The sequence below is a fragment of the Podarcis melisellensis genome, assembly GCF_964234715.1.
Source record: "Podarcis melisellensis genome assembly, chromosome: 4".
Lineage (NCBI taxonomy): Eukaryota > Metazoa > Chordata > Lepidosauria > Squamata > Lacertidae > Podarcis > Podarcis melisellensis.
Genome location: NC_138531.1, coordinates 39,194,148 through 39,221,108, shown reverse-complemented (window position 1 = coordinate 39,221,108; position 26,961 = coordinate 39,194,148). Strand labels below are relative to the sequence as shown.

The following is a 26,961-nucleotide window of genomic DNA, read 5'->3' as shown; positions in this document are numbered from 1 at the left end:
GATGTCAGCCAGATTTTTAAATGTCTTGTTACATACTGAGCATGACATTCAACAAGCAAAGGAGGTACTCCATTTTTATTGCCACTTTTTACACATGAGGATTCAAGAAGACATGGCGGGATGTCAGAGTGAAAGGGGACGTTTTCTTTGGCTCTTTTTAAATTTAAAAAACAAAACAAAACACAACTTTACATCTTTCCCTCCAAATAAAATGCTCACCAAGAAATGGTATACATGAAGATCAGTATTTAAAATTTGTAATGCCCTGTTTGGGTCAAGAGGAATATTAGATTCAGTCCCCAATTCCAACCCTGAAACTCCCTATTACTTCTGAGCTGGCTTTTTCCTTCCGTTAATCTGATATGGACACTTTACATGTTTCCCATTAGAAAATCATTACATGGTGTTCCAGTTTGAAGCTGGCCAGAGGAAGCTCTCATTTCCATTAAAGTTAAGTTGGCTTCTGGCCCCAGATTAGGGAAGAGTGAAGAGCCCAGTTCTTTCCTATCACAAAGGCACCATCCCCTCTTCATTAAGCACACCATAATATGTAATGCAATTTGAAGTTGGACCCCAGGTGTCATGTGATATTGCAGTCAATTCAATTTAGATTTTCCTTTTAATTTATCCACCTGTTATTTCAATTAAAACTCATCACATGTGGAAGGATAAAGCACCTGTGTCTGACAAATTAATGAATTAATCCTCAGACTCAGAGGACACCATTACTGAGGGTGAAATTCAACTTAGCACTCCAGAGCATTTCTACTTGCCCAGTAAACATTATCTCCCCTCCTCCTGGCCCTCCAGGAAGGCATGGACAGTGCATAGGGGAGGGGAAGGGGGAAGCCTTATTGCATTAGTTGGAGTCATAGCGCTGGCTATCTGAATCTGTCCATAAAGTTCCTGTGAGACTGGAAGCTCCTCCACTCTGTTGCAGTAGGAGACTTCTGGAGTGGACTGGGCCCTTTTAGCTGAAGAAAGACCTTCCAGTGTGGGCAACATCTGCTATTATATAGGGCTCAGTCTCTGATTGTTGCTAAAGCAACATCAGAACCATACCTTACATCCACTATGAGCTTCATTTTGCTGCAGAGCAAGACATACACTGACCTTTATAATATTTATCCTTTCTAGCAGCTCAGTCCTGCAGTTAGCCTTCAACACTGATATGCAACAGATCTCTGCCAGATCAACTGAACTGATAGGATATATGCCTGCGCCCCAGGCTAGACCCCTCAACCCAATATCAAAACTGACCTATGCTGTTCTTGGAATTTTTGTAGCTCAGACCTGCTCTCTTACCATCACCCTTCCAGTGTTTCCATTTGAAAACGTGTTCTTTTGAATGCAACCCTAGTCACAAAATGCTTTTGTGAATGGTCTCCCTGTTGCCGAGGTGAAGCTGTTTCACCTCAACCATGTCATGGGTGTGGGAAAGAGAAGATGATTGGCCCAGAGTCTTTAAGGATCTGTTTGTGTTTGACCACTGTACATGGAGAGTAGTACTTGCACTTTCAGCCTGGGAATAATTTCTGGTGTTATGTGAAACGTTGTGTGGTTTTTGCACCAGGTAAAATTTTGTAACCATTTGCCACGTGATTTGGTGACCTGATTTACTGCTTATATCATCCACCTAATATGCTTATATCATCCACCATCATTATTTCCCACAAATTGCAGGCAGGCAGAGAAATGCAACAGATATAATTGACACGGGCTGACAACACTATTCCTATTTCAGTTTTGTGAATGGCCTCCATTCTGTGCCAGCTGTAAGCACCCTAACTGAGAGAGACTGGCTTCATGAATGGGGAAACTCTTCAGAATCTGCACTTAGGCTCAGAGCTTAATCCTCTTTTGTAAAACTGTAAGAGACCTGGTCACTTTCAACATGGTCTGAGACATCTCTGCTTTGGCAAGAAAAATAAAAGTAGCGGAGGCAATAGTTTCTTTTGCTCCCAGCTTACCTGAGATGGAATGGAGTAAATTAAAATGAATCCAGATGCTCTTCTCCCTTTACACTGTCCCCGTATGATGTCGGATGCAAAAGAATTTGTCACCCTATTTCTGGAAAAAAAACACCCTGAAAAACTCAAATGAAAATCTAGGGCATGGGGAACTAGTGACCTTCCTGAAGCTGTTGAACTGTAACTCCTGCCACCCTTATCAGGAATGATGGAAGTTGTAGTTCAACAACATCTCAGAGGGTGGCGGTTTCCCAATCCAGTCTCCAGCTGCAGGTTAATAGTTATGCATATGAAGTGATATCTCTAGATGCATTAAAAAAGATGGTTCCAGCCTATTCAGTGGTGTTCCAATAAGCCTCACTATGCAGATTATAGTGTGCCTCCAGATGTATATTTCATGAGTTATGCTTGTAGAAGCCTGCTTCTGTGTGTAGATCACACTTCCTGGATTGGGGCAATATGCATCATTTCTCTTAGCATTCTTAATTAAGACTCTCTCCCCCGACATCTGTGTGCTTATACATTGCATTATCCCTTTCAACAGGGATAAGGAACCTCAGGTCCTTGGTATTCTCCCCAGGCCTCACCCCAAATTCCAGCTTTGTTTGCTTGGCTGGAACATGTTATTGAATTCTGACAATGCTTCTTGCTTGCCTGTATGGAGAATAAAGAGGTGACTGTACAGAAACTAGCTGTCATGGACTGGTTGGATATAAAGGGATGGTGGGAGGAACCAGCTAGGGAACCCCTAAGGGAAGAAGGCTCAGAGCCTGGGGATTGGTGGTGGGACAACAATGTGTGGTCCGAGGGAGAAGACTGGAAGGAGGAGATGTCAGAAGCAGAAGAGGTAACAAGGCTTAGCAACTGCTTAATGAGGGCCAGAGATGAGTTGCTCTGCTCATTAGGCCTGACACTTCTGTGCAGCTCCTGGTTTTGCTAATAAAGAGTTAACTCCACTTGCTCAATGTGATTTACTGCTAGCTTGCTCCTGCCTACCATACAAAGGTAAACTTTGAATTCATTGTTCCACCCACTTTTGCCTCTGCTCCCCCCCCCACCAGTGGCATACAACCAGTGGCGTAGCGTGGGGGGTGCGGGGGGGCCCCGGCCGCACCGGGCACAACATCTGGGGGTTAGGGTTAGGGGGCGCAAATCCATGGGTTAGGGGGCGCAAATTATTTGCCTTGCCCCGGGTGCTGACAACCCACGCTACGCCACTGCATACAACCCTTGGAAGGTTGCCCAGAAGGGAATTTAGCCCTCAGACTGAAAAAGATCTCCCACTCCTGCCTTACAAGGATCCTATGTTTTCACTGAGAAGACATAATAAACAAAGGCATCTTCATCTGAAAAAGCAAATCAGTTAGAGCACTTCTGCCAAGGAGTGCAGTGCTGCTGTTCTTCTGTTTACACCACAACCTTATTCCTATTTACCTGGAAGTAATAGCAGCTCCAAGTAATAGGAGCACCAGTCATAGTGCCCAGATATTTGAAAGAAATCAAAGAATTCCATTTACACAAAGAGGCAAGAGTAAATATAGCTAAAAGAGTAGTGGAACTGAAGGTAATGAAATGTGTTGCTGCGGTGAGCCAGAGATTATTTATTTATTTTATTAAAAATGAATCTTGCCTGCTTCTTGAACTGTATGATAAAAAGTGTAATTGAGCAAAAGAATCTAAAATTAATATCAATTCACCCACCCAGCTTTTAGAAATGAAAAAAACCAAAAACACTGCAAGGGTATTAACTACAGTTCAATTTGCAAAGGCATTAAAGTCACATCCAGGAATAATAAATCTCGGGTTATCTTTCAGGGTAAGGCAATGGCTAATCATTTCAATCACTGATGCCTAATGAAACCAAACATTTCCATTTTTAAGGTAATCATCATCATCCAGGGCTTGCAGTTCGGAGCCAAATCCAGCTGCCATCAACACAAAATCCAGGTAGGATGCCGGGGAGATTTCTGTGTGCCAGAGCATACAAGCCAGGCCCCTTCTCTCTCCATAATCATCGGTGAATTTTGAAACCAACCACAGTTGTTCTAGTATCTGAGCTGTTTGCTGGGTATTCTTCTTTCTCATCTATTTGTTCTGCTGCTCCCTCCTCAGTCGACACTGACAACCCTTGCCAGGAGGAACCTCCACTTTATTTCCCTCATTTCCATCAGGCTGGTAGTTATTTTTGCCCCTAGGGGCCATGGCCTGACTACTACTCCCCAAGCCTTTCTCTAGCAGTCTGAGAATGCATGAGCTGGCCTCCCCCACCATCACATACCTACAGTGTCAAATATAAAGTTGTATGTGCCTACTCCCTAAATGTTATTTGTAGTTGTTGATCAAAGCTGAGAGCTGAAGAAAGGTGCTGCCCTACCGAGTCCCGGTAGGCCTTCACCAGCAGTTGGCATTCTTGGGCATATGCCACATATGCACATTGTGGCAGGGGGCCCACTGCCAACCACAGTTGACATCATTCCATGGTGGGATTTGGACCCAGGGGACGTGGGTGGTGGAGAAAACTGATGCTTCTACTCTTCCGCACCACGATCTATCTTGTGCTCTTCCAGCAACACCTGACTGAGCCCCCTGCTCTTCATCACCACCATTTTCTTAATCCAGTGTTTCTTAAATTCAAGCTCTTGTTGGACTAAAACTCCCATCATCCCTGGCCATTGGTCCTGCTAGCTAGGGATGATGGGAGTTGTAGCCCAACAACAACAGCTGGAGAACCACATTTGAGAGGCACTGGATCTTAATCACTCACATTGTCCCTCACCACAACAGAAGGAACGTGAGGGAGCAAGGAAGAGTAGCATGGGAAGCAGCTATCACACATTCTCCAACACAACTCATTTACCATGGTAGAGGGTAAGCAATCAGGTGGCACCAGTGCCTGGTGCTGCTCCGTCCTCTGACTCCCATGTTCTCTGTAAGTGATGGAAGTGAGCAAGTGATGATGAGCATGAGCTGCCACCGCCACTGTGTGGGATGCCAGGTAAGCAAGGGAGGGTCAGTGGAAAGGAGAGGGAGGAAAAGAGGAACTACACACCTTGTCCACCATCAACTGGTGAAAGGCCTGTAAGGGACAAGAATGTGAAGGACACACGCCATCTTCTACGTGGGTACTGAGCACATACAGCCGCTGTCCCCAACCTGAATCTAGCACTGTTTTGGATGTCAAATTAGTTTTCATCTCACATGAGAGCAGTTTTATTGGGGCTTTACCTAACTGCATATTAGCTGAAGCCATTACTTCAAAACACAATGGCGCAATGTGAGTCATTACCTTTGCTTGTTTTATTCATAGATCCCCACTCTAGGCAACCTTATTCTAAACATGCATATTCTCATTCAACCTTGTTTCTCTTACTTATTAGCATGGGCCCTAAGCAAGGAGAGGCGTCTTCACAGAAAGCGTGCAACGTGGGAACAAAATTGGAATTCTGATAGGCAAGCAAGCCCTCTGTTTTAATATTCCTAATGCAAGATCAGAAGGGGCAAATGACAGGAAATCAGAGCAGAAAGGAGCTGCACAAAAGAGCTGTCTAAAGTAGGACTGATTATGCAGCTAACAAAGAGGTCTTTTGTTATCAGGCTATTAAGATAATTTACCAAGTGAATATTGGATTCCAGAATGCGTCTCCAGGAAAACTCTGTCACAGTTCTTGATTTCATTTCCAGTGATTGCTTTGATCCAGATGGTTCTCATTCATTGCTTATAGCCTTGCATAGAACCACAGAGCCACAAAACCATAAGGGTGGAAACAGTGTCAAAGTGATCTGGTCCAATTAATCCAGACCCTAGTGATCAATTTGCCACACATGGCTGGTGGGATGTGCTTGGTGAGTTATAATTCACACAGGTCTGCTACGGGATATGGGGATCAACACAACCCACCTTGCTCTTGGACACCCACCAGTCTGATGGGAGGTTGGGAGATTGCTTCCATATCTAAATATGATAATAAACTAATCTGTGACCATATAAGCATGACTGCTATGTTTCTAGCACATCTCCAGCAAGAATTATATTATCTGGTTGGAATATGTTACTACAAGATCTAGGGTAACAGGTCATGTGCCACACACAGTGTGACTTACACTGTAGTTGTAACCATGTCTACTCAGAACAGAAGTAAGTCCTATAAAATCCAGTGGATCTTGCTCCTAGGTAAGTGGGGTTAAGAGTGGAGCTTTAGGTTCATATGTGTGTCAAGCCCTGTTTAGGGAAGCTTTTAATTTTTGATGTATTACAGTATTCTAATATTTTTTGGAAGCCACCCAGAGTGGCTGGGGAAGCCCAGCCAGATGGGCGGGGTATAAATAATAAATAAATTGTTGTTGTTGTTGTTGTTGTTATTATTATTATTAGGCCATTAAAATGTATTCCAGTCCCTACACCCAGTGTTGCTGCTAAGAGACTGATTTGTTAACAAAGATATCACTGACTCAAAAGTCATCTCTGCTGTGAGTTTGTCAGGTGGCCTTGAATAAGCACTTTCTCCTCACCTCAACCCCCCAATGCAATATGTTATCATAATTCTGACTATAATGTATAGCAGGGATGGGGAACCTATAGCCCTCCAGCTGGACTCCAACCACTAACTATTCTGACTGGGGATGATGAGAATTGTAGTTCAACAGCATATGGAGAGCCACAAGTCCCCCACCTTTGGTGCATCTAATGTTAAGGATTTCTACAATGTTGTACATTTTGAATTTTCTAAAGTACTAGATAAATGCTATGCTTTTTCATCATCAAGAGAAGTATTACGCTTTTATCCTTTCACGCAGTACAGTGGCTCAAACACTGCCCTAACTTATCAAGAATACACCACCAGCTGATATACCAAACATACAGCAAGGGGTGTTACACACCTGCCACATATACAGTCCAGCAGTAAAGGAACAAATCTCCTTAAAGTTTAACCTCAAAATCCATGTTTCACCCTTTGGGGCTGCCTTCCAAAGAAAAGTACCTGTCGCAAGCATCCTCTGATTTCCCAGAATTATAATGTGGCTTTGCAGCTCCTGCAGGGGACTGCTGATTACCAAAGCAAAACACACAGACAAGATGTCATGGCAGGGATCTGATCTCTGCTATCAATAGAGGAATAAAGAAGTTTGAAACATCACACTGATCAGCTATGAAATGGTAGTGGAAGGGGGGCAGAAATGCAGGCTTTGATGCTCCGAGTAGCCAGCCTTTACTGCCAAGTGAAAGCACACCTATGTTGATTAAATAGCCATCCTGGTTTTGAAAGAGAGGCTCTTCCAGGGTATTGCTTTATTTAAAGGCTTCCACTATTTTGCCTATTGACATTGCCAGAAACAGTTGGTGGATTTGCAAGTCCAAAAGCACCTCCAGAGTGTCAGTATTTTGCAGGTGGGGTTCAGGCGCACTAGAATTGAATGTGAACCCCTTGCATATTCCTGTGAATCATTTGCATTGGGTAATATAATATGCTGATTGTACAGCCTGCTGTTCTTCCAGATAACAAATTACCAAACGATCCGTATTTGCATCAATTAGTCACACACACCCCCCAAAAAAATCCTACAACGCTGCAAGTTATTGCTCTACTTTTAAGTCTCATTTGTTTTTGCAGCTAGACAAGTTCACATATTTCATGAGGATGGACACATATGCAGCAAGGAGGATATACATTATTCATCACTCTCAAGCCTACAGAGCCAATCAGGTCTAATTGGTTGTCTGCCCTGGTCCTCCCTCCTCCCTCACTTATTTGGCCACCTTTGTCTCTTGGAAAGTATCCAAGTCTAATTCTGTAGCAATTAATGTCACCCTGGTTTACAAGGCAATCAAAGCAGATATGTATCTAACTAGGGCCTGGATCAAGAGCTGGTAATGTCAGGCACCCACAAAGGCCCCTTCCTCTGTAGGGGGGGCACTAGCAACCCCTACAGAGCCCCCTGACCCTCCTCCTCCTCGCTGTTGCTTCCAGTTCATTTCAAGGAGGCTGTAGAGCAGAGCCAGTGAAAGGTGTGGCAGGGAAGGGGCGGAGCTTCTTGTGATTGGTGCTGCAGATAGAGTGTCATCAAGGCAAGGAGTGCCACGCATAAGTAAATAGTTAAAATTGTAAAATAATAATAGTAAAATTTAACATTGTTCTCCACAGATTTTGCAGGTATTGCCTTTAAATCACAATCTGGTTAGTGGGGGAGCAGACCTGCCATGCCCCCATAAGCTGCCTAGCTGTGCAATGGGCATTCTTCCTCCTGTCACTGCTTGACCTGTTTCACAAGAGATGCAGCAAGTGAGAGAGGGTGAGCAGAGAGAACTGTCTAGTCAGACATATTGATGGGTTTTGCATCTATATTAGGGCTTGTGCATGAGCATGTCAATCCAATTTGGGGCCTGGCAAAGCGCTTCAGAGTGGCTCAGTCCAACCCTAGGGCTAACCCATTTCAGATCTGGGCCCTGAATTGCCTGGTGGAGGGGCTTGAACAGTCAGGCAGTCCGGATGGGGGAGAAGGAGACATTCCTGTTCTTTTTTTCTCTCTCTTTTTTTTTTTTTGTCTGTCCTTGTGGGCAGGCTGCTGCTTTTGACAACCCCCAGATCACTCCAGGTGGATCAAGTCTGATCTAGGACAATCTGGAGCTGCCTCAACCTTATCTAACCACATCATCCTGATCCAGTTCAGGATCTGGGATTTAGCCAGATCTGGTGCATGGTCCTAGTATGCGTCTATCAGCAAGGTACAGTAACCACATTCCCCCCAAGAGTCTCGTTTTAAGCAGGACATAACTAATTGACAGAAGCTGCTCTGGCTTCTGATCCCAATCTGGGATGTCTCATTTTGGCTCCTGTGCTCTGGCCACTGCAGAGCGTGGGACCAAAAGACGGGTGGTTTTTTGTTCCCTCTGTAGTGTGAGTCAGTTGGCTCACACCAGAGAGTGGGAGCAAAAAATGGGCGTGGGGGAATTGACCCTGCCACTTTTCTTCCTTCTTCCATCGCAGAACTTCTGGAAGCTGGCTTCCAGAAGTATGTCTGGGGCACTGATGGAGGAGGATGTGGCGGAGGCTGCAGCTTTCCTTAGGGCATGCTGGTGGGCTGGTGCAGCCTTCTACCAGGTCACACCAGCTGGAGCAGCATCTCCTGAGATGGCAGAGGCTAAGGCCCTGGAGGAGGAGGCAGAGGCCAGAGGTCGAGCGGGCAAGCAATGGGGTCAGTGGGATGGAAGGGGGAATGTCCTTATTTTCCTGCTTGAAATGTGGGGGGTGGGGGCGTAATTAACCAGTGTTTCTATTTACTTGGATGGTGCTTCATAGATTTGCTATTTAGAGTTTATTTTGTATGAATTATTTCATAGTGGTTTTTTAAAAAATATTTCATTGCGAAAAGCCATGCTGTTAATTCATTTTTCAAAATGTTAGATCAATAATGAAATAAAAGCTCCTGGGGATGGGGAAAGCAAAAAATTAAAATTGCTTACGAACAAGACATACTTAATCTGCATCCACGTTTTAGTCAATTATCAGAACGGGTAACTGAGGCTGAGAGCTGAATAATACTTATTTGCAGACACACTTATTCATAGTGTCTATAGAAAAATGTGAGTGGGAGAATCAACTAAGATTATTAAAGGTGTTAATTTACTATTTGCTGGCATTCTCTGTAAAATAAATTGACTGGTGTGTTGTTGTTTTTTAAGTATCTTGACTGAGTAATAAATTAGTCGAAGCTCCACAGGGGAAAATAGCATCGCTCCCCAAAATAACAAGCAGCAACCTTTAAACCTTTGGAAGGAACTATCACTGGCTGATGAATTATTCGAAGGGCAATCCTCTGCTATGTTTAACAGCAATCTCTGAAAGCACATAAACACCTTGTGGTTGGTTGAACATCACACATTCCTTGCTGATACTCCAAAACTGAAGGTGGGCTAAAAATAATCTTTCCACAAATTGCACACTGTCCAAAAAAGAAAAGGGGGAAAAATCAAAAATCCTGGGCTGAATGAATTTAGCAAGGGCATTCCCCTAGGGTTCTTCTGGAAGTCCTTAAAAGTACCTAATCCGCAAGCTGACCTGGTAAGGAGGGGGAATGAATTGCCCACCACATGTCGGCTGCAGCTGAATTGGAAAAGCTGATGGACTGTGAAGGAACCCTAATTCAGTGTTCCTTTCTTCTTCTTCATATAAACAGCTGCTTCTTAGACCACCTGGACTCAGAGCACCTTGAAAGCATCCAATGACCGTGCTATACCAGCAGCTGCTAATGCAGACAGAATATTGGCCTGATAATGAAATAGGCAATCATTATCCTATGCGCTCCCGGCAGGAGCTGTTGGTTGATGGGAAAACGATACTGCTTTAAACAACTGTATCAACACTGATAGACAATGCAATAGTGTCCATGACAACTCCACCATCACACATCAATCACAGCATTATGTACCATAGGCTAGTCAAGCGGAGAAGGAACCAATCAATCCACTGTGAGGGTAAAACTATTGCATGACACCACCCTTTCCTATAACACCTGCATGCTGCACAACACGCTCAAAGCATTCCAATAAGGGATTGCCTACCTGTGTCAAGGTCTCATTTGTAGTCTTGGGAGTATGAGTGCACTGAGGCCTGAAAGCATCCTACTGTATGGTGCACATTCCAGGAAACCTTTAGCTTGATACATGGGACTGTATAGCAGATTACACACATATAATATTAAAACGGCCCATCCAGTTCTTCCACCCTTGGAGTTGCCTATGCAATTGTGCAAATCATTACAGAGCTTCCCACACTCTTCAAGCAAATGCAGTAGGCACACGTGGCTCACCAACAACACTTGCGCAGGCAGAATGTCATAGTGCAAGCCCTATCCAAGCCAGCCATTCCATAGGCCTCAGTTTATAGCCAGTAGTAAGTGGGTCTCCCCCACCCTTCCGGCCCAGTCTTAGCCGCTTAGTAGCAACGGCTTGGTAGTTCAGTGGAAAACTCTGTGCTTTGATGTGTAATTCAGTGTGTTGCTTTCAACCTGTAAAGCCTTGATAACATGGGGCCCTACATCCTACCCTGCTTCCTCGCCAATATCTCATCATTGTTTGTAAGGCCACTGTGAGCTGGATTTAACCAAGATAACTGGGTAGTCGCCCTCCCTAGGTAAAGGTAAAGGGACCCCTGACCATTAGGTCCAGTTGTTACCGACTCTGGGGTTGCGGCACTCATCTCACTTTATTGGCCAAGGGAGCCGGCGTACAGTTTCCGGGTCATGTGGCCAGCATGACTAAGCCGCTTCTGGCGAACCAGAGCAGCACACGGAAACGACAAGAGGACAAATCATTGGGGAGTTCTTCCTTGCAACTCTTATATGAATAAATGACAGTTGTGCAAGAGCTCTTACATAATACCTGTGATGTACTAAGCTTGGATCCTAGAACAATAGGCAAGTAGGATCCTAGAATGCAACAACTGATTGGCCTGCAGGAAAAGACCAATCAGGCTCCCGGAGGGAAGCAGAATCAGCCAATCAGATGGGACTCATTCTGTAAATAATGTATATAAAAGCATAAGGTTTTTTTTTGGGGGGGGGCAATTCAATCACTGTTTTACAAGCTGCAATAAAGAGCATGAAATCACTACAGGACTCCGAGTATATTTCAATACCTATTCACCTCTATAGATTTTGTGCACTATAACTTCCTGACACTTTTTCTCCCAAATCCAGAGCTCCATTCCACTACTAGAGATGATGTCACAGAATCATAGAGTTAGAAGGGATCCTGAGGACCATCTAGTCCACCCCACAATGCAGGAACATGCAGCTATCCTTTACAGGGATCGAACCGGCAACCTTGGCATTATCATCACCAAGCTCTAACCAACTGAGCTATCAAACATCTTTATCTGTACAAAATCATTAGATGTGCAAGACTGTTATTTGAAGTGTGTGTGTGTGTGTGTTTGGGGGGGGGCTAGGCTGTATGCCGAGACCCTTCTAACCCCTAGAGCCAGCAAGTGTTAGAATATAAGCCAGGCTAAATTTCTAGTGAGGTGATAGTCTATGTAATGGGTTCTTAAGAGAACAAAGGAAGTGGCTCAGCACCAGAGATCAATTGAGTGGGCCCCTCAATTGGCTGGTAGTTAGAAGGACAAAAGTGAGAGTGGAGAGCTGTGAGCTAAAAGCTAGAAGCAGGTGGAAGCCAGAGGAGATGCTTGATTTCTGCTTGAATCCAATGATGTGGCTATGGGCGAAGCAAGATCCTTTGGGGGTGTTGATGGTGTGAACCCCTCCATCATAGGTTGCATATATCTGTAAATAAACCATATATCATAAAGACTCCACAGTCCCCACTGTACCTCATTCCAAAGGAGCCGAAGCCTGGGTAAGTGCTGTGAACCCCTGGATTCTCACACTGCTCAGAGATTGGGTGGCATGCCACAATATATTCATATTTATACCTATTCAATTTATTGATCTTTAAAAGCTCTCTTTTTTAAAAAGGCTGTTGCCCATGCAGACCTCTTGAGGATTGGGCAGGATATGAATCTCAGGTTTAGAGAAATCATATTTTGCTGTAGCCTAATAAGATCTGAACTATGGATTTGTGTTTAAGCTCAGAAAGCAATTATTCTCACCACTGCTTAGTCTCATCAAATTTGTTTTGGCCTTTCCAGGAAGAAAGAAAACAACCACCTCAAAATCATAGCTTTTACTAACAATTGACTCTTGTGCTCTACTGTGAAACGCTGGTATGAACTTCAAATGTTTTTTCCCATCTAACATTTTACTTCTTTTGCCCTATGACAATGCCTATATAAGGAACAAAGGTTGGCTCTGTAGGAAAACCCACCTTAATACCTGTGCTTCTGAGTGATTTGCAGATTTTATAATTTCTTCTTTGCTTTGCATCCTTTTCATGTACCTTTGGGTTGGATATGTTACATTTTTGCAGGGAGGGCAAAATAAATATTTTCCGTCCTTTTTCCCATTTCAGGTAATGGCTTTCGGTTTAGTTTGGTCCGTTTTCAAGAATTTCCCATTTATCCACTAACTGGCCTGTCATGCAGATAACACTCTGCCATAATCCTCGCTCCACTGCTTTGTAATCCACTGAAAGAGATACTCTGCATTGGCCAAGCCACAGGGCAACTAGGTGAGTGAGCCAATAACCCCTTTGAAAAGGGTACTCAGTGATTCAGCTGCAAGACATATTTGCTGTATAAGCGCCACCTGCTGGTAAGCCCATTTCACAGCTAACTTGGTAAGCTCTCTCCCCTTGATAATACTGCAAAAACAACACAAGAACCCCCCCCCCCCAAATGTCACTTCATGAAGGTGGGGGGTATTGATCCATTGCCTAAGAAAGGATTAGCTGATGCTTTATAATCCTCATAAATTGGTACATCACCATCTGTTTTACCTACGGTCCAAATGGAAGGGGGACATTATCCCTTCAATCGCCACCTATTCTTGCAGACTTTTAATTCAAATGAGAACTCCTTGGCATGTAAAACTTCGATGGGGGAAAAAAATCACTGAATCCAGCTTTTCTGCTACAGTGTTATTAGCAAAATCTGGTCCTGGAGTGAAATCTATTAAATACATCTCAAAAATAAATTAATAATAATAATAAATTCTGTGCTGGGTCATTGATCTGGTTTAGCCTTTAAAATAATTTAGGGTAATTCTTCCTTAGACACAGAATGTCAAGCAAGGTTGATACCAGGTAAAATTGACCCCCCCCTCCCCTGTTCATTTCTTTGCTGGAATACTGGGTGCAATGAGTTTAGACTGAAAGCTAAGAAAGTGGCCTCAGAGCCCATTATTGGGTAAATTTGGGATTCCTAGATCACAGGGGTATACCCATAGGTACCAAGTGTGTCCACCAGTACCTCCTATGGTACCCAAAATCAGAAAAGTTTCAGTAAATGGCTTCTCAAAAAAAATTCCACATCTGCCTCTCCTACATTGAAAATCACCCCTTAAACATTTCATGGGATGTCAGGACTGAATGACTACCTTTCCATTTGTTATTTCTGAACAGAGGACTCAAAGAGCATCCATCTGTGAGCAAGTGTGCTGGTGCCTGATGGGGTGAGGACATGCCCACAGCATTTTGCATCTTCCTTTCTGGTCTTTTAAAAGTAGCAACCATTATGCCAAACCCCCAACAGCGGCCATTTTGTGTTATGCCATTCCCTCCTGGTGGCCATTTTGTGACTGGCACCCTTGTCATGTTCTCAAAAATCCAAATATGCCCACTGGCCCGAAAAGGTTGGCAGATGCTGCTATATAGTCTACTTCTTTTTAAAAAGATTTCCAAAGAAAAAAAGGAGAAAGGGTTGTTTTGTCTTTTACATATACCTTTGTTGGGTGTGTGATACTTTTATTTTATTGTCATTTAACCTGATTTATATCCTACTCAATCCTCAAAACCTCTGAGTGGTTTGCATAAAACAATATAAAATTCCATTTTAAAATACCAATAAAATCACATGTTACAAACAAATTGACCTAAAAATGTGTGTGTGTGTGTGTGTGTGTGTGTGTGTGTGTATCTCATAATAAAATAAAATTGTATACTGAAATCACATATCAACATTACATGTCTGGGTAGGCTTGCTTAAATAATTTCTGAAGTTTTAAAAAAATATAGTGTTCAGTATCTTCAGTTCTTGAAGCATTAGGTTACTCTGAAAGAAATAGTTCCCTCTTGAGTCCTCCCTGGGTACAGTGCCTGTGACTATCAGCCTCAATCATATTCTTATATAGCACAAGGTTCATTTCTTAATTTTTTTTCTCAATACAAAAGGAAGGTATAAACCGGCTTCAGGGAACTCCAAGGCTGGCAAAAGTTCAAACAAAATCTTATTAAAAGGACTCTAAGGGAGTGAACCCAGTGAGGACATAGCATGCTCAGTGACCACGAAATGCTAACTGACCAATAAGAGGAGGGCAAGGGGTGAAGTTGAGGATCCTGGAAGAAAGCATCACTGATTGGCTGAGACACTGAACAGGAACACTCCCTGCTGCAATATTTTGCTGCAGGACTCGCTTGTCCCACACTGTGTCCCGTGATTCTTGCATAGCTTGCAGTCTTTTAAAGGTATCATAAAGGTAAAGGGAGCCCTGACCATTAGGTCCAGTTGTGACCGACTCTGGGGTTGCGGCGCTCATCTCGTTCTATAGGCCGAGGGAACCGGTGTTTGTCCGCAGACAGCTTCCGGGTCATGTGGCCAGCATGACAAAGCCGCTTCTGGCAAACCAGAGCAGCGCACGGAAACACTGTTTACCTTCCCGCTGTTTACCTACTTGCACTTTGATGTGCTTTCGAACTGCTAGGTTGTCAGGAGCAGGGATTGAGCAACGGGAGCTCACCCTGTTGCGGGGATTCGAACTGCTAACCTTCTGATCGGCAAAGTCCTAGGCTCTGTGGTTTAACCCACAGCACCACCCGCGTCCCGGTAAAGGTATCATAGCTTGGGGGGGGGGGGAGAGAGAAAAGTAATGCACTATGTGGATTTCTTATTTTCCCTTATTTTAACTGCCATGTCTGATTATTAAATGCACCTCCAAAATCCTGAGTTTATTCTTAATGTATTAACTCTCCGAGTTTCTTGTTCTCGTATTTGTTGCTCACCCACCACACTTCTTTTTATTCCATGGAATGATGTTCATGCTAATCTATCCAAATGAATTCTTGTTCATAATTAATGTACTATGGATATGTTGTAAGACACAAAAACAGATCAAATTAGCATGATGGACTCTGGCACTATGATTAGCCTGTGCAAAGAGACATCACTGATGAAACAGTATGCATTTGGCCATTCTCCTGAAAAGCAGTCTTGTTAAGTTTTCAAAATAACAGTACTAATATTTTCTAAGTTTATAATAGTTGGGAGTTTTTATATTTTATTTCCTGCAATGATACAATGAGTGATTTCTTCCCAACCCCCTGGCCCTCTGCAGGTCTGTTAAAAATGATTGCTCAAAGCAGAAAGCAGCAGTGAATCGAAACAGTCTATGCAAACAGCCATAGAAGTATTATCATACCAAAGTGTTTTACTGTCTCTTGCAAATTAAGTAATTCTACCCTGTGGAGGGACCAATTAGTTACAGTCAATTAAAAGCTTGTAAAATCCAGCCATATTGGTTTATGTTATGGGTGCAATTGATTTCCCTTTTCTTTTTTTTATTTCCCCCCTTCGACAAGGCCATCAAACTGAGATGTGCTACTGAAACTCGTTTTTGGTAACTGTTCTATTGTCTTGTAAGACAGAAAGATGACTAATTATCTTACTGTAGACTTTATTCAATATTGGCAAATGCAGCACTTTTGGTGAACATTTTCAGCAGCTTCAAAAAACCTGACCCCTTTTAGTGACTTTGTTTTAGATTTGCAATGAAAGCGGGCAAAGCAAGTGCCCATTGTGAATGAGGACAGTAATTCCTGAAGACTGGTCCTTTTTGCTCTCAAGGACCTCATCGCATATGTGTGTAGTTGTGACATTGTTCCATTTACCTTCTGATCTGCTATTGAATGAGATCACTCATTCTTCTCCCAGGAAGAAGAACCCATAAACATAAGGTACGATTGCTAAGCAGTAGAGGGACACGGGTGGCGCTGTGGGTAAAACCTCAGCGCCTAGGACTTGCCGATCGCATGGTCGGCGGTTCGAATCCCCGCGGCGGGATGTGCTCCCGTCGTTCGGTCCCAGCGCTTGCCAACCTAGCAGTTTGAAAGCACCCCTGGGTGCAAGTAGATAAATAGGGAACGCTTACCAGCGGGAAGGTAAACGGCGTTCTGTGTGCTGCGCTGGCTCGCCAGATGCAGCTTGTCACGCTGGCCACGTGACCTGGAAGTGTCTGCGGACAGCGCTGGCTCCCGGCCTATAGAGTGAGATGAGCGCACAACCCTAGAGTCTGTCAAGACTGGCCCGTACGGGCAGGGGTACCTTTACCTTTAGCAGATCAGTAAAACAGTACCAGCATTGAACTGGTTCAATGAAAGCTGAGTATTCTCAGTACTAGGGGCTTTGCCTGGAAATATCTCAGCTTCCCCCAGAGAACTACTTTCACACTGAAACATAAAACAGGCAAAATTAACCCAATTGAGAAGCGCCTCTTGCAAAAACAAAAAAGTGCTCTTTTATTAGTACAGTATCCCCATTCATTTCAATGGGAGTCGTGAAGAAGCTCCCACTGGTTATACTATCTGTCATTTACAGAGTGTAGGCATAGACCAGATGTAAGCAATGTAGTGCCCTCCAGGTGTTCCTGGACTTCAGTACACATCACCTGCCACCGCTGTCCATGCTGATAGGGGCTCATGGGAGCTGAAGACCACAACATCTGGAGGCTATCACATTGCCTACCTCTGCCATAGTCCGCTCAAAGACAGAAAATGTAGAGATGTCCGCTACAAGGGGATTCTTTGCTAAGCAAGACAGTGGGTTAAAGATTTGCTAAATTGCATTGTTTTCCTTGAACCCATTTCAAACAAGGCTCCAGAGAGTTTGCCCGAATAATGGGATTCACACATTTCATCTGAGTCTGGGTAATGGACCCCACTGCTCAGAGGTAACCCACATGTGAACCCTCTTGGTCTATGTGGAGAATCTGAAAGTCTGTGCTCAACAAGTCACACAAGCCCAAGTCTCTCAGGTTTAATTCTGAGCTGCAGATTCCATTTTGGAGGGTTTATGCAGCCAGCTCCTAATAACTGTGGTTATGACTCATCCACTTTATTTTATTCTAATTTCTCTAAAGCATCTTGAGCAAGATTCCTCCTGGGATGAAACTATCAAAGGCCTCTTGACTCACGGAACTGAGTTGGAAACTTCTTCTGGACATGCATATCTATCCCCTTGAGATTCGAACTTTTGTCAAACTGCATTGGTACACTCAAACTATAATGATCGTGACTCAAAGTGGTAACTGTAAACAACAGGTTATTTTTGGTATGCAATTGTGAGAAGCATTTCAGGACTCTAAAGAGCAAAAATGTACTTCAGTTTTGTCTTAAATCCTGGAAATTTGGAGCTTCTTTCTGTACTAAAAAAGCAACACACTGCCCTTTCTTAGCTTGGACATCTTGTCTTGCCCAGATCATGAATAAAAAATGATATGGACATCCATAGGGTCCCTGCAATGCCTTCTCCGACGTTAGTTCTCAAGGACTATTACACTGTGTAAGGATGTTTCAGAATGCCTCAGCACAATAGAAGACTATTGTAGCTTATTTATGAGTTTCTCAACAAGCTTTGAAACTCCTTATAGATGACAGATTGCTACAGCCGCTATAATAGGATGCAAGAGTGCGAGTAGGCTCATACAAATGTTAATGTGCCATATGTAAGCAACATTTTGATTCTCTGCTTGGCAGCACAATTCACAACACTGTTCAGCAGACTTGGAAGCATGATGTACCTAATGAAAAGATACCAGTCCTGGATATATATTGAAGACTGATACACCTCTAGAAGCTTCTATTCATCTAATGCCATAAGGACATAAGAAGACACTTTTGGATCAGACCAAAGGCCCATCTGGTCCAGAATCCTGCTTTCTACAACTATAGATGCTTATGAGGAGCCCACATCCAGGATGTAAAGGCACTAGCCTTCTCCCACTGCTCTCTCCCCCCCCCCCCAGTATTTAGAGGCATGGTCACGCCGATCCTAAAATGTATCCATCATGACTTGGAGCCACTGATATCCTCACCCTGCATGAATTTTGTCAAATCCACATTTTTAAAGCCATCTATGTTGGTAGTCACTCATGACAACATCTTGTGGTGGAAAATTCCATATGCACTGTGTGATGAAGTGCGTGTTTTCGCTTTCCCTGGATCTCCCACCATTTAGTTTAATTGGATGAACACTTGTGCTATTAAAGAGGCAATGAAGCCTCTCTCTGTCCACTTTCTCTACACCAGAGATGGCTATCCCATGGCCCACAGCACAAGTGACAACCGGATTTCCCAGATCTTGCACACTGTATGTGGATTGGGTCTCCTATCCCATCCCACTGCTTGTCAATCAATTGGCAAGACCTGGTGTTCATGCTCATATTACCAATATGGACAGTTACTTTGAATCCACAGTCTTTATTTAAAATGTATTTAACAGATATTTAACCTGCCTTTCAGAGTTTCAGCCCTCACAGGGCATTCTACAACCATTATAAATAGTTCAAAAGTCATAATCATAAGATAATTATTTTATAATATTTAAACATTAAAAGATAGGAGCAGCTAAAAAAACCTTTTCAAACAGGGAAATAAGCAGTCTAAGTTCTTTATGAATAAGAACAGTATTCAACAATATCCATGTCTTTTTGAAAAGTGATAGCGGTAGATCAAACAGCATCATATAATGAATAAATTACTTGGACATGTTTTTCAGTGCCATCCTCTTGATTTTTTCCCATTCACCAAGTCTCTGATGACCTCTGAGAAATCAATACCTTGAGCAAGTTCATGTTCCATGGGTGACAGCACTAAACTGTTCAACCGCTCTTCACTCATAGTTGACCAAACATGATTCTTCTTTATAAGGGACAGTTCACTGAATGCCCTTTCCCCTTCCACAACACTCAATGAATGCACACTTCAGGAGATACACTCTGAAGCCACAACTTGCCAATGGCGTTCAATAATCTGCATGTTCTTCCCCACAAACCAAACCTAATATCAGGCACGGTTTTTTCAGCATTACAGTCCTTGCTTTGGTGAAGATGTTAGGTTGTTTGGTTATTTTTCAACCACTCATGACTTTAAATTTATTAACATGGGATCCATCTATTCCATGTCTGTCACATGCTGTGTTTGCATTTCCATTGAGCTGTCCACCACAATCCCAGGATCCCTTCCCTGGACAGTTGCAACAAGGTTAAACTTAATCAGAAAGGTGAACAGGGACATGGTTTCCCCCCTTCCTGCCCCATGGCAGGGTTCAAAAATCTCATGTCCTTCTTTCTAATCTCATGGCAGTGAACCCCTTGAGGCTGCTACCCTACTCTGCATAGCTACAGATTTTGAGTGAGCTGTGATGATGCACCTCTCTCGTGAACATTATTCTTCCCCAATGCGTTGAAATCCACACTTCTGCCATTATTTCCAGAGGCAGGCAACCAGATGTCCTTTAGGTGCCTGCAAGTGGGGCATAAAGCTGGTGAAGCAAGCCTGTTTATGAAAGGCAACCGATCATGGCAGCCTTTCATATCCATTTACAATGCAATGCTATATATGTCTACCCAAGGAGTTTAGTAGCAGGTTAAGAAAAAAAATTAAGTTTACGGTTGCAGGCTTAGTCTTGGATAGTTTCATTAAAGTCAGTTACTGCTCCATAACAAGGAAGCTGTTGATTGCATCAGAAGGCCACACAGCATCTATTTCACATAATGTTTTTCAGATAACACAAAATATCAATTTTACCAAGGTCCAATTCTTCCTGGGCTGCTGTGTTGCCCTCCTGACAATTCAAAATGCATTCTGTGCAGTGAGGTCAATAAATATTCCTCACAGGTTCCTGGCTCATGTTTATTTATCACTGACTCTGCCGGGGATATGAATGCTTGGTTATGCGCCTGCGAATTAATCAATGAGGAGGCAATCAAAATTAGTCTTTAAAATTCTGGCAGCTTTTATACTGTTTAGACAGCTTTTATGCTCACTATTATGGAATACTAATTACATTTCAAAATGTTTCCACTAAGCTGAATGGTTTTATTAATTTTGTCAATAAAAAAAACACCATGGTAAATGGTCTTGCAGGAGACTGACACAATGAGAAACATAGTATTTTAAAAATAGAGTTATATATACCCCGTTTCTCATTAAGTCCTACCGACTGTTTATCAGCATCCCCTCAGGACAACCGCTGAATTTGGACCTGAAGAGTGCTAATATGCCGTGTGATCTTTTCCGCCATGGTAGGTTATACTGAAATTGAGACCAGGATTTGCTGTGATATATAGATGAGGGGTGGGGATCTGGCTTTTGGCCAGATGGGTCAGGTGTTTATCTTCCCCATTCCAGCAGACCAACTTTGGCAAATTGGCAGGACCACCCACCTGTCAATTATCTGCCATCATGTTGACATAGGTGATGGATAACTGTGTTGTCCCACCTTTGTATCAAAATTGGCCCTCCAGGGTGGGGGTGGATGACAGAGCCAGAGCAGAACTCCTTGTGCATCAGCTGATGTGTGGGGTGTTCAATCCATCTTTCTGCAGCCATGGCCTTACCTGCCATATCCCCATGACACAACTCCAAAGACATCCCTCCAGAACGTTTTCCATTGCTGCACTGTTCTTCTCCTTATATCTTAGCCTCATGCTACTCTAATCCAATTTCAGTATGCCTGCTGTCCATGAGAAACAGGTAGCATTTTCAGAAATAGCTTTAAACTGGAATGATGGGGAAATGACTGGCCTAACTCTCTATTGTGGGTAAGCCAGTGGAAAACATTATTCAAGATACAGTTATCAAGCACATGGGTTCTACAAAAGCAAGTCCTACCACCTTAAGCTTTTATATTTCTTTGAGTGTGCCGACAAGTATGTAGACGAGGGTAATCCAGCAAACACTGTAGACTGGGCTTTCCCTCACCAAAGGCTTCTGTGTAAACTGAGATGTCATGGGCAAATAGGCAAGGGAAAACTGGTTCTTCCACAAGGATCTGTAATGGGGCCACTGCTTTTTAAGTGCTTCATGGTGACCTGGAGCTAGCAATGAGCACAGAATTGTTAAAAAAAAGAAAAAAGAAAAAGGAGTGCAGGGACTGGTGACCCAGCAGAGAGCTTTTTCTGTGGCAGCACCTAAATTGTGTTGTAGATATGTTAGTAAGGAATGAATGTTGTGGAATTGATTCAACGGCACAAGACACATCATATGGTGACTTCCAGCGAGGCAAAATGGCAGACGCCATGGCAGTGAGCAGCTCCTGAAGCCAGCCAGAGCCAACTGTGCTACCAGGCTGGCTCTGGGCTGCTCAGACTGCCGCTGCCGCTGCCACTGCCGCTGCCACTGCCGCTGCCACTGCTGAGGGGGAACCGGGACGCCCAGTGCGTCAACTGGGCGAACCGCTGACCCCCCCACAACCCAAATTGAGCTGGGAGAGAGAGCGCTTGGCCACCCGACCGACTGCCCGACTCCAAGGCCAGTAAAAACCCTGGAGCCATTGCAGGGAGAAGGAGGCGAGGAGAAAGATGAAGAAGAAATAAGAGGGGAGCCCCAACCTTGCCGCACCGCTGTTGAGGAGCAGAGGTAAGAGAGTACAGTGAGGGCAAGGACACGTGACCGAGCCCAGGTCCAACTCGAGCCTACTCCATGGTGACTAGCACTCCAAAAGAGCAGGCCAGGGCCCAGAAGAAGACCATGTGACAGAAGAGAGCACAGAAGAGAAGATATTACTTCTTAATTTTTTTTAAAATAACTTTAATAACTTTTTTTCAAAAAAAGTTTCCCCTGATTCTTTGAAAAAAATCTGGTAACCTTACTGTAGGTCTCATGAGCTACTCATACCATCCTGTCTTCATCTTTTGTTACTGCTCTCTGAAACTTTTCCAGTTCATCAACAGCCAGTGTGGTGTAGTGGTTAAGAGCAGTGGACTCATAATCTGGTGAACTAGGTTCGATTCCCCGCTTCTCCACATGCAGCCGCTGGGTGACCTTGGGCCAGTCACACTTCTCTGAAGTCTCTCAGCCCCACTCACCTCACAGAGTGTTTGTTGTGGGGAAGGAAGGGAAAGGAGATTGTTAGCCGCTTTGAGACTCCTTTGGGTAGTGATAAAGCGGGATATCAAATCCAAACTCCTCCTCCTCCTCCTCTTCTTCTTCTGGAAATGTCATACTGAAAACTGAAATCAATACCCCCTTTGGCACACCACTTGTAATAAAAAGGTGGTCAAGAATTAACCTTTGTTTCCACACTAAAAGATACTTATTGTTGGGGTTTAGATTGGCATTTCACATCTAAACCCATATAAGTGAGTGGTGATGAGTTGGGAGGCATTTCAGCAGCAAACCTCCCTTGCTGTATCAGGGTAACTATTGGCAGATATAAATGCTCTAGGTTGACTTATTTTGCAATGTTCATGCTGAAATGTGTGTGGCTGCTCCGGAGCTAGCTCGACATTTTGCAGCCTGAGGCTGAGGACAAGATGGCAGCCTTCCCCTAACCATACACAGGTGCCAATTGGACTGGTAGTTGAATTCTGTTCTGACTCTGGTGAAGGAACAGTTTCTTGTACTGCACTGGAGGGCAGCAGGCTAGCATAGGGGGTGCAGGGCAGACCACATGGCACTCACAACTCTGGCCGCTCCCTGCACCTTTTGGCTGAAGCTGCTGTTTCACTCTCTCTCATATAGGGCTGGCCCTGGGCTGCTCCCATGGTTTGTCATACTATAAAGCAGCTATGCTACCTGGGGCTGGTGGCAGAGACCCACATGTTAGCCTCTCCTGTTCTAAAGGGGGCTAGCATTTAAGATTCCTTACAATAGAATCTATATTTAAGATTCTATTAAATATTAGAATCTTATATGTTCAGATTAAATATTAGAATCTATTAAATAGAATCTAACATTTAAGATTCCATACAATAGAATCTATATGTATCTATATTTTCAGGATGGCAATGTCAGAATGATGGCAGCAACAAAAACAAACTGCAACTTAAACACACACACACACACACACACACACACAGAGAGAGAGAGAGAGAGAGAGAGAGAGAGAGAGAGAGAGAGAGAGAGAGAGAGAGATTCAAAAGATGAAGCTAGAACAACAACTTCCAAACTATACTATGCAGATTTCAGTCAGGTCACAGATGTCTGCTCCCTCCTTTAAGTCAACTAATCAATCTTTCTGATCTACTTGTTTACTCTTTATCATGTGCGCTGAACTTTCTTGCTTGTTCAAGCTAAATTGTCTCATCTATTATAATTAAAATGTGCGCAAGAGTCATAAACAGAAGTAAATTCTGAAGGATCAGATTGGGGATTCAGCAAACACCCTGAAGACAACGTGAGATAAAGGAGTTGAATTACCCAGAGGAAATATGCAGCCAGAAGATTAAAAAGAAAACAAGCCTTTCTACATCTGAAAGAAAATCAAATATGATTATATGTCCAAATTTATATTATTAGATCATTGAAGACGGGGGCAGCAGGGCTTGGAGATTGTTAGCTATGATGAGACTATTCTCATCGTTTTATTTTGTAAATTCTCCTGCAAAGAGGAATTCTTGGTGTGTGGCTTTTAAAAACAAACAATGAAATGCTTTTATAAGCACACCAAACAAACAATGTTGTATACTATGCATCCAGTGCACTCTCATTACTGGTCTGGGAAGTGGTATGAACACAAGATTAGATACGATTTGTATTTATCATGCCATTTCTTAGGAAATACTTCATTTTGATGTGTCTTACCCCAATGCTGCTTCGATCTGAATTGAGAAAAAGGTTAACCTAGCTGCATTTTAAGCTGGTAATGTGTACACAGCCCAGGTTTGCGTAACACCTCTAGGGATTGGGGGGGGGAATTCTATTTTCTTTACATTTAAAGGAAAACTTACCTCATTCACACTTCCTGATACATATGTGAACTGAGACACAGGCACCTTTTGAAAATTGCACTTCTCTGAATTTTGCAATCCAGTTCCCCTGCCAAGTAATGTGTGCAAAAATACATGAACTAGGATGCATATATTAGTGAAAATAACAAACAAAAATGCATTGTATTAGGGCTTTGCAAAAATGTGTACATCAGTGCAAAATTGCACACAAAGTTATATTAGGATAAACTTCTACCAAAATGCTGATGAATTTTCACGAGATTTTTTTAAATGTTTAAAAATGGAACATGTCTTATTTCACTTGCTTTTATTTACTCCAGTCTCCTACTGAGACAAAGACAGATGATTTTATTTTATTTATTGCATTTCTGTCCTATCTTTCTTCTAAGAGCTCAGGGTGATTCTAGACTGTTGCTGCTTTGCAGGCAACATCCAGGCACAACCCAGCTTATTGTTTAAACTGGATCTGGCCCTCTTGTGCAACAATCCTATCTCCAGCCTTCCAAATTTGGACTTTTTGCAGTAAGGAAAGAGATGGGAGAAAATGCACTGGAACGTGTGGAACAACAATCATTTGATGTTCCATGTATAACCTCGCTGAACTCAAAGAAAAAAAGTAATGCTAAATCAGTGAACATCCTACAACCACCCTGCACACTTCGCGCAACAAACTAGGATGGATGCTCAATGAACAGATCACCTGGAAGTCATTTAACTCCTAGCTTGACATCCAAAGAACCTTCTTATCTCATTCTTTAAACAGGTGTGTACTTAAAGCAGGGTACCACTTGTTTCCCTTTAATTTTCCTAATTGTTTTGAGATTATTATTTTTTTAAAAAAAATCGTTGCTGAGTTTAGTTGTACAAATGGCAGACCAAAAAAACAACAAAACTCTTTTCTTGCCTTGTGCCCTGTTGGCATCCTGCCACTGTATGCATTATGCTTAACATTTTTGTAATGGGTAAGTAATCTGATTGATATGTACTGTGCTTGCCTAATACATATTGCTCATTACATGCCTTACAAACGGTCCTCTTTTGATGGAATAATTTGTGCTTTTAAAAATAATAAAAATGACCGCCTGTGTCACAACTCTTCGTTGTTCTAATTTAGCATTCCTAAATAAATGACGATGTGTTGCAGAGTGTACTCGATCAAGTCTGGCTTCCATAAAGTCTCCTATCATTTGTGTCATCAAACAAATAAGAAGTCACAGGGCCCAAAAATATCTTTCATGTCTACATCTTATAATGTCATGATGGATGTAAGCAATTAGCCAACTCATGACTTGCATTCCCAAAGTAGAACCTCAGCTTTTCATCACCACACAATCCCTTAAGTGAGTGATGTGAAGCAGCCACATACCTATTGTATTTTCCCTAGAGTAATAATAAAAATGGTGCAGGATAGTCGAGCTTTCATTCTGTGAAGTTCAGTCCTTATGTATTCGTTGGACTCATCCACACTGGAGCAAAATGTAGATTTGCAGCAGCCTGTTTCCCCAATAATGCAGAGACATCCACATTATGGCCTCCTCATCCCAGAGTTGCCTTGACTTTCACCCCTTTCAATCTGGAGGTTTTCAATCCTTGGAATATCCAAATTGGGGGGGTGGGGGTGGCGACCCAGATTTAAAATGAGAAAGGTCCAGGAAAACATTGGGATGTTGTTGTTTAGTCATTTAATGGTGTCCGACTCTTTGTGACCCCATGGACCAGAGCACGCCAGGCACTCCTGTCTTCCACTGGCTCCCGCAGTTTAGCCAAACTCATGCTGGCAGCTTCGAGAACACTGTCCAGCCATCTTGTCCCCTTCTCCTTGTGCCCTCAATCTTTCCCAACATCAGGGTCTTTTCCAGGGAATCTTCTCTTCTCATGAGGTGGCCAAAGTATTGGAGCCTCAGCTTCAGGATCTGTCCTTCCAGTGAGCACTCTGGGCTGATTTCCTTAAGAATGGAGAGGTTTGATCTTCTTGCAGTCCATGGGACTCTCAAGAGTCTCCTCCAGACCATAATTCAAAAGCATCAATACTTCGGCGATTAGCCTTCTTCTCCATTGGGATAGGATGCACATTTTGCTCTGGTGCAGAAAAGTCCCTTGTCAAACTCCACTGGGAAGTTCTCCAACAGAATTCCCACTGAAATGAATGGGCCAGTGAGGTAAGAACGTTACATTGCTGACTCGCACTTAGCCTGGCATTCACTGTAGCATTTAGTCCTTCTTACCTTTTAAATTTCCCGTTACATTTCCCTGTTGCTATAGCCTACTGTTATTTAGTATCTGCCTATGTGGACCTGATCTCTAAAATGATTGCAATCCCTCCCAGCTTTATCCCATTTGGAAGCTTGACTGATGTCACTGATGAAGCTATTGAGCATCTCCAGTTCCGTTGTCTTTATGGACTCCAAATACACACATCAAAATGCTATGCACGACA

At 43.1% G+C, this 26,961-nt stretch overlaps 1 long non-coding RNA gene across 1 annotated transcript in view; it reads left to right on the top strand.

Moving 5' to 3' along the window:
• The window catches only part of LOC309368003, a 371,432-nt gene that overhangs the window by 3,099 nt on the left and 341,372 nt on the right, over positions 1 to 26,961 (top strand). The gene's annotated exons all lie outside the window — the stretch shown is intronic.